The 12,831-nt window shown below is 52.1% G+C and overlaps 1 protein-coding gene across 1 annotated transcript in view; it reads left to right on the forward strand.

Moving 5' to 3' along the window:
* Positions 1-12,831, forward strand: part of LOC142588932 (polyamine-transporting ATPase 13A2-like) — a 44,833-nt gene that overhangs the window by 13,677 nt on the left and 18,325 nt on the right. The window lies entirely within an intron of this gene.

Raw genomic sequence — 12,831 nt, forward strand, 5'->3', positions numbered from 1 at the left:
CCTCACGTTTTTTCAGCGAGACACGATAAGGCTGTTGTTTAATGGCGCGTGCGTCGGCGGATGTCGTTATTTGGTGCTTCGTGATTGGCGTTTGGCCCACCTTAGTAGACCGAGCGAAGCACGCGCGGAATTCGTTCAAGAGTTCCTGCAGTGCGCTCTTTTGGTCATCCGTAAGCTCGGAGTTTACATCGATGTCTCTGAGCGAACCGTCGTCTGTGCCCACTTCAGAAGCAAAGCACCCGACGATGTCCGTTGATGTCCGTTCGGCGTAGGCGACGGTAGTGCCACGAAAATTGTGCCGATGCTCAAAGGTAAAGTTGGTAACCAGGACCGCTGCCTGGCTATCACGAAGTTCCACAAGGCTTCGCGCTACACAAATACCTTGGGTCAGTAACATAGAAATGTTGCCTTCTACAATGGCTTCACCGTCTTGTAGCTCGTCGGACTTGACCGGAGCCATAACACTCGCGCGCAGCGGTATCGTGATGCTGTCGTCCGAAACGCGAAGTGCGGATCTCTGTCCAACGGTGTCAGCCTGTGTTGTAGCCCTTTGCGTCGAGAAAATGATGCAGCGCTCGCGGAGGTCAATAGTGGCGCCATATTCCCGGAGAAAGTCCATCCCAAGAATAAAATCGCGGGAACACTCGCGTAGAACCAGACAAGTGGCGAGAAAAGCAGTACCGCGAATTTCTACTCTCGCCGTGCATAAGCCAAGCGGTGTGATGACGTGGCCACCTGTCGTACGAACTGGTGCCCCGTTCCAGGGCAACGTAACTTTTTTCAGAACGCTCGCCAGTTTGCCACTAAGAATAGCGTAATCGGCGCCGGTATCTATAAGTGCATTCATTTTTCTGCCGTCGATCAACACAGGTATATGTCCAGTGAAATCGTGTTCGCGGGAACTGGTTCTGGCGTCGTCGTGTTTCGTTGTTCTGCGGTCGGCACGATACGAGGTCTTCAGCGCGTCGAGTATCAGTGGCTCCGCCTCGGAAGGTCGCTGACGTCAGTTTTCCCGGCGTGGACTTGGTGATCTCCCTCGCGTCGTCCTCGAGGTGGTATGACGAGCAGGGAAATATCGCCGCGGTGAGGGTGAGCGTGACTGCCGCTGCGATGTGCCCGGCCTGCGCTGCTGTTCGACGAATTCTGCGATGTCGGGAGGCCTCTGGCCAGACCTAGATCGAGGCGAATCGATGGAAAAACCCCGCAGGCCGAGTCGTCGATAGGGGCACTCCCGATACACACGACCAGCTTCGCCGCAGTGGTAGCATAGCGGTCGTCGGTCGGGTGCTCGCCACACCTCTGATTTCCTCGCGGGTGTTCGGCGGTCGTCGAAGTACGGTAGCGGAGTTGTCGGAGCGGCTTGCGCCGATTGCAACGCGACTGGCGACGCAACATAAGTAAGTGCGAAAGCTTGGGCGGGGCTCAGTAATATTTCTGCGTAAGTCTTGCGCCGGGATTCGCTTGGCAGAGGTGGCGCTTCACCGCTGGAAAGAGACGCCTGCAGTGCCTGCTGTACTTCGTTGCGTACGACGCTGGCGAGGGAGCTGACTGGCGGTGGCGACGTACCGTGGTGCTCCTGCAGCTCGTCGCGAACCACTGAGCGAATCAGCTTGCAAAGTAAGGCGACGTCACACACGAAGCCTACCGGCGTATCCGGAGTGCAGGCGGAATTTACTTGTCGGTTGTACATGCTCGACCGTTGCTGAAGCGTCTTCTCCATTGCGGTGGCTTCGGCGAGGAACCCTGCGACAGTCTTGGGCGTATTCCGAACAAGACCGCCAAAGAGCTGTTCCTTTACGCCTCTCATCAGATGACGCACCTTCTTCTCTTCCGACATGCTCGGATCGGCACGCTGAAAGAGACGCGTCATGTCCTCCACGTACATCGTGACCCTCTCGTTGGGCTTTTGAACGCGTGACTGAAGGGCCCGCTCCGCATATTCCCGGCGATCGGGGCTGGAGTAAGTCTCCAGTAGCTTGCGCTGAAACTCAGGCCAGGATGACAGGGCACTTTCGCGGTTCATAAACCACGTGCGAGCACCATCCTGGAGGCTGAAGTAGACGTTCCTGAGTTTGGCCTTGTTGTCCCACTCATTAAACGGAGCCACGCGTTCGAACTCCGCCAGCCAGTATTCCACGTCTTCAAATGTGTCGCCATGAAAAGCCGTCGGCACTTGGGGGTTCAGCAGCGTTAGGTAAGTCGGTGTCACCCTTTCCGTAGAAGTCGCAGTGGTCGTAGTCATCACTTCTTCCTGGAGAGTTCCAAATTCAGGGGCGAGGCCTCGGATTCGCCGGCTTGTGCGGCGAACTGGAGTCAACTCCGATTGTGCGAGGTTCTTGCTGCCCAGTGGTGTCTCCTGCATAAGTTGGTTGTACCCAGCACCTCCACCAAATTGTCGCGTATACCCTTGCTGTGCCACACCATGTGGCAATATACATATATATATATATATATATATATATATATATATATATATATATATATATATATATATATATATATATATATATATATATATATATATATATATATATATATATATATATATATATAGGGGGACAACCGAGGGGCCCGATTTTTATTGGTCATATCATGAGAAGCCAACGAGCACTGACACCAAGGACAACATAGGGGAAATTACTTGTGCTGAATAAATGAAATAAAGCAACAATAAATTAGTGGAAATTAAAGTGGATGAAAAAACAACTTGCCGCAGGTGGGAGCCGAACCCACAACCTTCGCATTTCGCGTGCGATGCTCGCGAAATCGCACGTTGAGCATGGCACGCGAAATGCGAAGGTTGTGGGTTCGGCTCCCACCTGCGGCAAGTTGTTTTTTCATCCACTTTAGTTTCCACTAGTTTATCGTTGCTCTATTTCATTTATTCAGCACAAGTAATTTCCCCTATGTTGTCCTTGGTGTCAGTGCTTGTTGGCTTCTCATGATATGACCTATATGTATGTATGTATGTATGTATGTATGTATGTATGTATGTATGTATGTATGTATGTATGTATGCATGTATGTATGTATGTATGTATGTATGTATGTATGTATGTATGTATGCATGTATGCATGTATGCATGTATGTATGTATGTATGTATGTATGTATGTATGTATGTATGTATGTATATATATATATATATATATATATATATATATATATATATATATATATATATACTTCTTTTTTCTTGCTTAGACTGTATGCAGCGAGCTTCGTCGGTAGTCGAACACGCGATTTAAAGAGACACTAAAGCGAATAATAATTGGGCCTGCATTTGTAAGTTAGCCTTTTACAATGCCAAAGAAAAAAGACGCTCTCTTACAGTGCCTGGTACAAGCCAAAAGAGACGCAAGAACGAACGAAGGGTGGCGAGTCGGGATTTATTCCCATTCCATTCCGGAAATATTGCACTCCATCTAAGTCCTCGGAGTGGGGAGGGTAGTACCACTCCTGTAGTAGCAGCTGCGCCGATCCATTCCACTCCTCTAATCACAGTAAATGAAACGGTTTCTCTATAAGTGTTTGCGAATTGCAGCGTTAAAGGGCAACTCCGGCGATTTTTCGATGTTAACGGATGTCGATGAAATTCGCTGGGTACGTTCCTCGGAACACTTCCATCATGTCCTCAAAAAAGCAGGTTTGAGAGTTGCGCAGATCTTTTACAAATTAATTTAATTGCTTCGAACACTCTACCTTGCCTCCTCCTCAGTTACAGGCCACATGGTGCATGACGTCAGAAATGTTCCATGCAGAGCATGCCGGGATCATGCAGACAGCAGCGACGAAAGCGTCGAGGAGTGGACAATCGTGAGCTAGTGCATGGCTTGAGAAGTTGCTGTAGCGAGAAGTTGTGTTCTCTGTAGACGTAGGCTGCACGGAACTTTAGCCCTCACCATCCGCACACATAGTTCGAGCCGATGCCGGTCGCGTTCAGCCGAGGTTAAGCCTATATGTCACAATCGCCGTAGTTCATGCGTCTGCCGCTGGCGGGCCTGAACGACTGACATGAAGCTAATTAAGCCATCAGGATGAAGAAAACTGCTTCTGCAGTTCAATTTTGACCATACGGATTTGAAATAAACCATTCGTCATTTCGTACAGTGCACACACAAAAAGCGAGAAGCGACGACACGGAGCAGTATCGACATCGGTACGTTGCCGTTTTCGACGGAAAGCTGCCCGCCGCACTCACCGGCACCTACCTATAGATTAGACGTGACTACGAAGATGGGTGTATTTTTACGTATTGTCATGCCGACTCGTTATTTAGTTTCCGAGGTGCACTGCTTGCCTCGTATATCCCAAATCTGCAGCGAGCGTAGGCCCCTCGATACAGCAGCATGAACAACCACCTCGTTCAGCTGCCAACAATATATATATATATATATATATACTGCCATCGGCGTTTCCGGGATAAACTACGCATTCTCTATAAATAAACGACGATACGCGCAAAGTTCTTATCTATGTCCACTTTACGGAACATATTGTGTGCATGAAGAGAAAACGAAGAATGGCAACCCTCCCGTACTACAGTCTCCCGCTCGCTGTTTTCGAAGGTGCGTGGTCGCTCATATCAGCGCGATTCAGAGTGATGGAACGGTGCTTACATGTACAAAATCTGCCTGTTTTGATATGTTCTGACATTATTTGATGTCAACGGTGAGTCGCTGCGCCTGTCGATGTAAACAAATGCACCGTTCGGTGCTTTGGACTGTCAGCGGCGTTCTTGCGGGATTCATATGCGGAAGGTCGTGCTCCACATCTTACAGTGAGCATGCGAAGCGTTTCCCTGAGAAGGGGTAAAACGCCCAAAATAGCAAGCACCACGTATATTTAAATCAGTTGTTTGGGCTGCCCTTGGTCTTGATGTTGCAGCACGATATGTAGCGCATGGGCGCTGGCTCTCGTAGTGGCGGGTCGAACGGGAACGGCGATTCGGGGCTACCGAATTCGTCAGAATCATATCTGTCAATATTTGACAGATCCGAAGAGCTGGTGCAGCTGACATTGTCAACCGAACGTCCGGCGCGGTCACGATTCAGGCAGCGAAGAGCGTCTGCCCTTCGCTGCCAGCGGGCGAGACCGGCATGCCTTGCGCGCCTTTCTTCCCGGTGGAAACACTCGTGACGTCATACGAAGCGGTTCGCTCTGCTGCTTGGTGAGGTTCCGGTTCCGCTTTTCCGCTTATTTAAAATTATTTGCGGATTTGCGAGAGAATTTTAACAGACGCGTGACAAAGGGGTCTCGGGAACCTAAATATTCCATTACCTTGACATGGTCGAAAAATCGCCGGAGTTGCACTTTAACAACGTTAGAAATAATGTTACATGCCATTTTTTTTCGCGTGCGTAACATTATTCGGTTCCTTTGAAAAGTAAACGAATTGCTATAATGTTCAGGACCAACTTTTTTGTTCCATATGCAGTGGCATATTTTAACGAGCATCATTCTTTTCCGGCATAACTCTGCGACCACCTGTTAATCGCACCTCCTGGGCTGCAGTGCGCGTGCCAAATCCCCGTGGACTCACGCAGTGTGCAACCGTTTACGACTCCATCCTTTCTGGCGTCGTAAAACCAAGCATTCCACTCTATTCCGTGACGCGTGCTTGCCCCTCACTCTTCCGGCCCAGCTCGCCTAGACGTCATGGATTTTGACGGCGTCAGCTCGGGCCTATAGTTAACGTTTACCCTCTAAAGAGGCAAAGGCTTAACTGGAAATGACGTCAGACTGACGTACCGGTACTTGGACGTCAGCGCGAAATTTGATTAAACTTTGACTTTAATGTTCTAAAGACCGACTTATAAGCGCGAAAGAACACTGCTTTAGTGTCCCCGTAAGGTCAGCGAACAAGGAAAAACCTCCTCCGCCGTTTCGATCAACTCACGTTGACTCAGGCCCACTGTGTTATTACGCCGTGCTCAGCGGCAGGGTTGCCAGGTTTGGCGATTTCTCCCTAAATCGGCTACTTTTAAAGGCTTCTGGTGACCGAAAATTGTGCCTGGCGACTTAGCTACTTTCTGCCAACCTTTGGTGGAGGTAATTCGTATAGGTAGTGCGCGAATCACACTTCCCCCGACGGCCCCCTCGAAGCAACAGCCCCAAGAGTCAGATATTAAAGGCCATGCTTTTGTGTCGTGCAAGCTGTGGAAGCAAATTCAGGAGCTGAAAATATATCACGCCGCCATATCGTGAGCGGGCCCATTCGACTTGTCCTGGGCTGTCCAGGAGGGCCCAAGGTGATTCATATTGCCAAGTGGTAGTGACCGTAAAGAACGCAGTAGCTACACTGTGAAATACGAAACTAACGTTTATTGGGCGAACCTGTGCCCACAAGAACAAGCTACGCTCAAAGAGCGGCGACAGCGACGAACACAGTCGGTGATCGTCTAAATCTCATCAGCGAGTCAAGCGCGTCGGCTTTTATACACCAGTCGTCGAATGTTCCAGAGTAATCGCTGGGACCCGCGTGCCTTCCACAAAGTTCTGCACCATTCGCGTCGCGCACATATGCAATCAGATTACACAAGGTTCGGCGACAACAGACAGCGGATAGAAGCATCGATAACATTCTAGAAACTTCCGATACATGTAGACGTGTCCTGCTCTGAGCGATAACATTTCTTAGACGGTAAAAGCGCTCACCCGTAAAAGATGAGTTCACGTGTCAATTCGCCCCTCTCAAAAGGCATCGTCCCGATATTACAAACATAACAGCAGAGTGAAACACAAAAGGATACTTATTAAACAAAGTAACAACAAAGAAACAAAGTCCAAGATGACATAGTAAAAAAAAATTAGAGGCTTATCAAGGTTAAGTCCAGTGGATGCGAAGCATCCACTGGGCTTAACCTTAGCGTATCCTTAGCGTTTGGAGGCATCTTGACCGCATACACGCCCGGCGCAAAGACGCTGGCGCGGTTGCGGGCACAGAGACTGACGCGACGGCGGGCGCGCGCCGCTTCATCCCTGGCGTGACGTCACATATCACGTGATGCAGCGATGGTGGCGCCGCCGCCGCGTCGCGCGCGACGGCGCGAACCGAAGCGTGGAGGCCTCCGCCGGGCGACGTCCGACGGCGCGATATGAGGCCCCATCTGCAGCCGGTGTGACGTCATCACGTGACGTCATGTCACGTGACCTACTTGAAGGTCACTTGAAGGTCAATGGTGGCTACCGCCGGGAGGCGACCGACGGCGCGATATGAGGCCCCATCTGCAGCATGTGTGACGTCATCACGTGACGTCATGTCACGTGACCCCACTTCAGGGTCAATGGTGGCCACCGCCGGGCGTCGCGCGAAGGCCCGAAACCTACGTTAATATGCTTCGCATAAAAGAATTCCAATGTTCAGCTATGCGAAGTCCCCAAAGTTCATTAGCGCTGGTGGAACGGCTTAAGTCGCACAACATGACCTATACTTCAGGTCGTGCGCGGCGCCGCTGTGATAGCGAAATGCCGTCTGGCACGATCTCATAGTCGAGTGCGCCAATGCGTCGGATGATCTTGTATGGTCCGAAATAGCGGCGTAAAAACTTCTCGCTAAGTCCTCGTTGCCGTATAGGTGTCCAAACCCGAACACGGTAGCCGGGCTGGTACTCGACGTAGCGTCGTCGAAGGTTGTAGTGTCGGTCCTCCGCTGGTTCTTGATCCGCAGGCGGGCGAGCTGTCGGGCTTCTTCGGCGCGTTGGAGATAGGTGGCGACGTCAAGATTGTCTTCGTCGCAGCATGGCGTCGAGAGTAGTCGTCGGATTCCTGACGTAAACCAGCTTGAACGGTGTGATCTGTGTTGTTTCTTGCACCGCCGTGTTGTAAGCAAAGGTTACGTACGGCAGGACCGCGTCCCACGTCTTGTGCTCGACGTCGACGTACATTGCTAGCATGTTGGCGAGGGTTTGTTCAGGCGCTCCGTGAAACCATTCGTCTGTGGGTGGTAGGCAGTTGTGCTCCTGTGGCTTGTCTGGCTGGCTGTATTGCGGAATGGCTTGGGTGAGCTCTGCTGTAAAGGCCGTTCCTCTGTCGGTGATGAGGACTTCTGGGGCACCATGTCGCAGCAGGATGTTCCCGACGAAGAATTTCGCGACTACGGCTGCGCTGCCTTTCGGTGGAGCTTTAGTTTGAGCGAAGCGGGTGAGATAGTCCGTCGCCACGACGATCCACTTATTTCCGGATGTTGACGTCGGAAACGGTCCCAACAAATCCATCCCGATCTGCTGAAATGATCGGCAAGGCGGTTCGATCGGCTGTAGTAATCCTGCTGGCCTTGTCGGTGGTGTCTTGCGTCGCTGACAGTCTCGGCATGTCTTGACGTAACGGGCGATGTCGGCGGTCAGACGCGGCCAGTAACACCTTTCCTGTATTCTCGACAGCGTCCGGGAACATCCGAGGTGCCCAGCGGGTGGATCGTCATGTAGGGCGTGCAGTACTCCTAGACGCAGCACTAACGGAACAACAAGAAGGTAGTTGGCGCGGACTGGTGAGAGCTTCTTCACGAGCAGGTTATTTTGCAGCGTGAACGAAGACAATCCGCGCTTAAATGCCCTAGGGACAACGTCGGTGTTCCCTTCCAAATACTTGACGAGGCCTTTTAGCTCCGGGTCTGCTCGTTACTGTTTAGTGAAGGCTTCCGCGCTTATTATTCCAAGGAAGGCGTCGTCGTCCTCGTCGTCGTCTTGCGGCGGGGATCGATGGGGGCGCGTGACAGGCAGTCGGCGTCAGAGTGTTTTCGTCCGGACTTGTAGATTACCGTGACGTCACATTCTTGCAGTCTGAAGCTCCCCCGCGCCAGCTGTCCTGAAGGGTACTTTACGTCAGCTAGCCAACACAACGCGTGATGGTCGCTGACGACTTTGAATGACTTGCCATATAGGTAAGGTCGGAATTTTGCTGTAGCGCAAATGATGGCGAGGCATTTCTTTTCAGTCGTAGAATAATTGCCTTCCACTTTTGACAGCGACCGGCTAGCATAAGATATCATCCGTTCAAGTCCGTCTTTTCTCTCGATTAGGACGGCACCGAAGCCAAGGCTACTGGCCTCAGTGTGCATTTCGGTATCGGCATCCTCGTCGAAGTGCGCAAGTACCGGCTGCGACTGCATGCGTAGTTTCAGTTCTTGAAATGCGTCGGCCTGCGGCGTTTCCCACTTGAACTCGACATCACATTTGGTGAGAAGTGTTAGCGACTGCGCGATGCGTGCAAAGTCCTTGACAAAGCACCTATAGTAGGCACACATGCCAAGGAATCTACGCACTGCCTTCTTGTCGATGGGCTGCGGGAACTTTGCGATGGCAGCAGTCTTCTGCGGGTCGGGGCGAACTCCAGATTTGCTGATGACGTGGCCAAGAAATAGCTCATCGTAAGCGAAGCGGCACTTTTCTGGCTTCAGACTGAGTCCTGATGACTTGATGGCCTCTAGCACTGTCGCAAGCCGCCTAAGGTGATCGTCGAAATTTCCGGCGAAGACAACGACGTCATCTCAGTAAACAAGACAGGTCTGCCACTTCAATCCTGCTAAAACCGTGTCAATCACGCACTGGAACGTTGCAGGCGCCGAGCACAGTTCAAATGGCATATAACTTTGAACTCATAGAGGCCGTCTGGCGTGATGAAGGTGGTCTTTTCGCTATCCCTTTCGTCGACTTCTATTTGCCAGTAGCCAGACTTGAGGTCCATCGACGAGAAGTATTTAGCGTTGCGTAGCGGATACAATGCGTCGTCTATCCGTAGGAGGGGGTATACTTCCTTTTTCGTGATCTTGTTCAGTCGACGATAATCGACGCAGAAACGTTCGGTTCCATCCTTTTTCTTCACTAAGACAACAGGAGATGCCCACGGGCTTTTCGACGGCTGGATGATGTGGTCGCGCAGCATTTCGTCGACTTGTTGTCTTATAGCTTTACGTTCTGGCGCCGAAACTCGGTAAGGGCTCTGGCGGAGTGGTCGAACGCACTCTTCGATTATTATGCCATGCTTTGCGACTGCATGGTGTTTGTCGAATCCTCAATGACGTCGAAAAGCAGTCTTTGTATATTCGAAGAAGACTTCTGAGCTGTTGCTGCTTAATCACGGGGAGACTTGGAATTAAGTCGAAGGCTGGTTCGGGAGCTACGGTCATCGCGGTAGATGCGGCAGAATCCGAGAGGACAAACGCATTGCTGGCTTCCATAATTTCCTCGGTATATGCGATCATCGTGCCCTTGTTGATGTGCCTGAACTCCTAGCTGAAGTTTGTCAGTAACACTTTCGTGTTTCCTCCGTGCAGTCGAGCGATCCCTCTTGCGACACAAATTTCACGGTTGAGCAGTAGACGTTGGTCGCCTTCGATGACGCCTTCCACGTCAGCGGGTGTTTTGGTGCCGGTCGAAATAACAATGCTGGAGCGAGGCGGGATGGTCACTTGATCTTCGAGTAACTCAATGCGTGGTGGCTACGAGGGCTCTCCGGCGGTATCGCTTGACCTTCCGACAGCGTTATTGACTTCGACTTCAGGTCGATCATTGCGCCGTGTTGGTTCAGGAAGTCCATGCCGAGAATGAAGTCTCGTGAACACTGTTGGAGGATAACGAAGGTGGTAGGGTAAGTCCGGTCATGAATGGTATTCCTTGCCGTGCACATTCCATTCGGCGTTATGAGGTGTCCTCCAGCGGTCCGAAAGTGCGGGCCTTCCCATGCAGTCTTAACTTTTTTCAACTGGGCGGCGATGGGTCCATTCATGACGGAGTAATCGGCTCCTGTGTCTACTAAGGCGGTGACTGCGTGGCCGTCGAGAAGCACTTCGAGATAGGTAGTTCTTTGTCTTGCGTTACAGTTAGGCCTTGGCGTCGGATCACGGCTGCGTCGCGTTGACCTGTGGCTGGTACGTGGCGTCATCAGGTGGTCTTTCGTCGGCGTATTCTTTGCTTCCAGACTTCATCGGGACGGCGGCGTGTCGTTGCTATGTCGTCGAGGTAGTCTCTTCGTATTCTTCGTAGGCGGCGGAGGATCTTCGTCAGTTCGACGAACAGCAACCGCACCTCCATCGGTTGCTGCTTTTAGTTTTCCGGATAAGGGCTCACGGACAGGCCCCGGGCTGGGCCATTGTATGAACGGCGCTGCGGCGACAGGTAGCGGCCTGGTAACGGCGAACGGGACGGTCATCGAGGGCTCCACTGTGTAGCGTTGAGGAAGTCGGCGAAGTCACGAGGGCATTCACTTTCCCGGGGGCGCGGTGCGTTGACGGCGAACCCTCGAAATCCCAGGTCGTGGTATGGGCATCGGCGGTACACATGGCCGGCTTCGCCGCAGCGGTAGCAGAGCGGGCGTTGGTCGGGGGCGCGCCAAATGTCCATCTTTCTCGTATCACTGTGCTGGGCGACGGGTGGACGTGCTGGTGGCGGCGGTGGTGGACGACGGAATTGCGGCGTTAAAGAGCCCTGGAGCGGTCATGGAGGGGGATTTTGACGGCGGGTGACGGCGGCGTAGGTCATCGCTTCCGGCTGGGGCTGCGGTGATTGTGGTTGCACCTCGGAAACTCCAAACGATCGCATGGACCTCTTTGACGATTTCGGCGATCGAGGCCACTTCAGTCTGCGGTGAAGGGAAGAACTTCTGAAGCTCTGCTCGTACGACCGCCCTGATAGTCTCGCGCAGGTCGTCGGTGGCCAGTGATTGAACTCCGCCGTAGTTTGTTGAGTTCGTGCGGCGGTCGAATTGCCGGTTCCGCGTTTCCAGTGTCTTCTTGATGCTCGTGGCCTCTCGAAGAAACTCGTCGACGGTCTTTGGTGGGCTTCTTACCATTCCGGCGAAAAGTTCCTCTTTCACACCACGCATGAGTAGGCGGACTTTTTCTGCAGACATTTCCGGGTCGACGTGGCGGAATAGACGGGTCATCAAGATTGCGATGGTCTCAGTGGGCAGCTGCGCTCTGGTTTTTAGTAGAGCTTGGGCTCACTCTTTTCGGACGACGCTTGTAAATGTCTGAAGGAAGCCGCTGCAGGACAGCTCCTACGTCGTTAAGGTGGCTTCTCGACTCTCGAACCACGTCCTGGCGGCATCTTCCAATGCGAAAACGACATGGCGTAGCTTGTCGTCGCCGTTCCAGTTGTTAAACGTAGCGACCCTCTCGTACGTCTCAAGCCAGCTTTCCGGATCTTCGAATGTTGAACTGCGGAAGGTCGGAGGCTCCCTGGGCTGCTGTAGCACGATGGGGGACGCCGGGGCTGCCATTGGGGATGACTTGACAACGATCTTCCTGGTCGTCTCAGGCGAAAGTCCGTGCTAGGGTGGCGGTCCTTACAGCCTGCGGCTGCCTCGCTGGTTCTTGGCGACGTTGGTGTTGTCTTCTGCGTTCGGGCTTGGATCACGGCTTTGTGGGGGAGTCCGGTACATGAACGCATATCACCTCCACCAGATGTCACGTGGTAGTCACCGTAAAGAACACAGTAGCAATACTGTGAAAGACGAAGCTAACGTTTATTGGACGAACCTGTGCCCACAAAAACAGGCTACGCTCAAAGAACGGCGACAGCGGCGAACACAGTCGGCGATCGTCTAAATCTGATCAGCGGGTCAAGCGCGTCGGCTTTTATACATCAGTCGTCGAAAGTTCCAGAGTAATCGCTGGGACCCGCGTGCCTTCCACAAAGTTCTGCACCATTCGCGTTGCGCATACATGCAATCAGATTACACAAGGTTCGGCGACAACAGACAGCGGATAGAAGCATCGATAACATTCTAGAAACTTCCGATACATGTAGGCGTGTCCTGCGCTGAGCGATAATATTTCTTAGACGGTAAAAGCGCTCACCCGTAAAAGATAGAGTTCACGTGTCAATATTCAACA

The sequence above is a fragment of the Dermacentor variabilis genome, chromosome 7 (assembly GCF_050947875.1).
Source record: "Dermacentor variabilis isolate Ectoservices chromosome 7, ASM5094787v1, whole genome shotgun sequence".
In the NCBI taxonomy this organism is placed as follows: Eukaryota; Metazoa; Arthropoda; class Arachnida; order Ixodida; family Ixodidae; genus Dermacentor; species Dermacentor variabilis.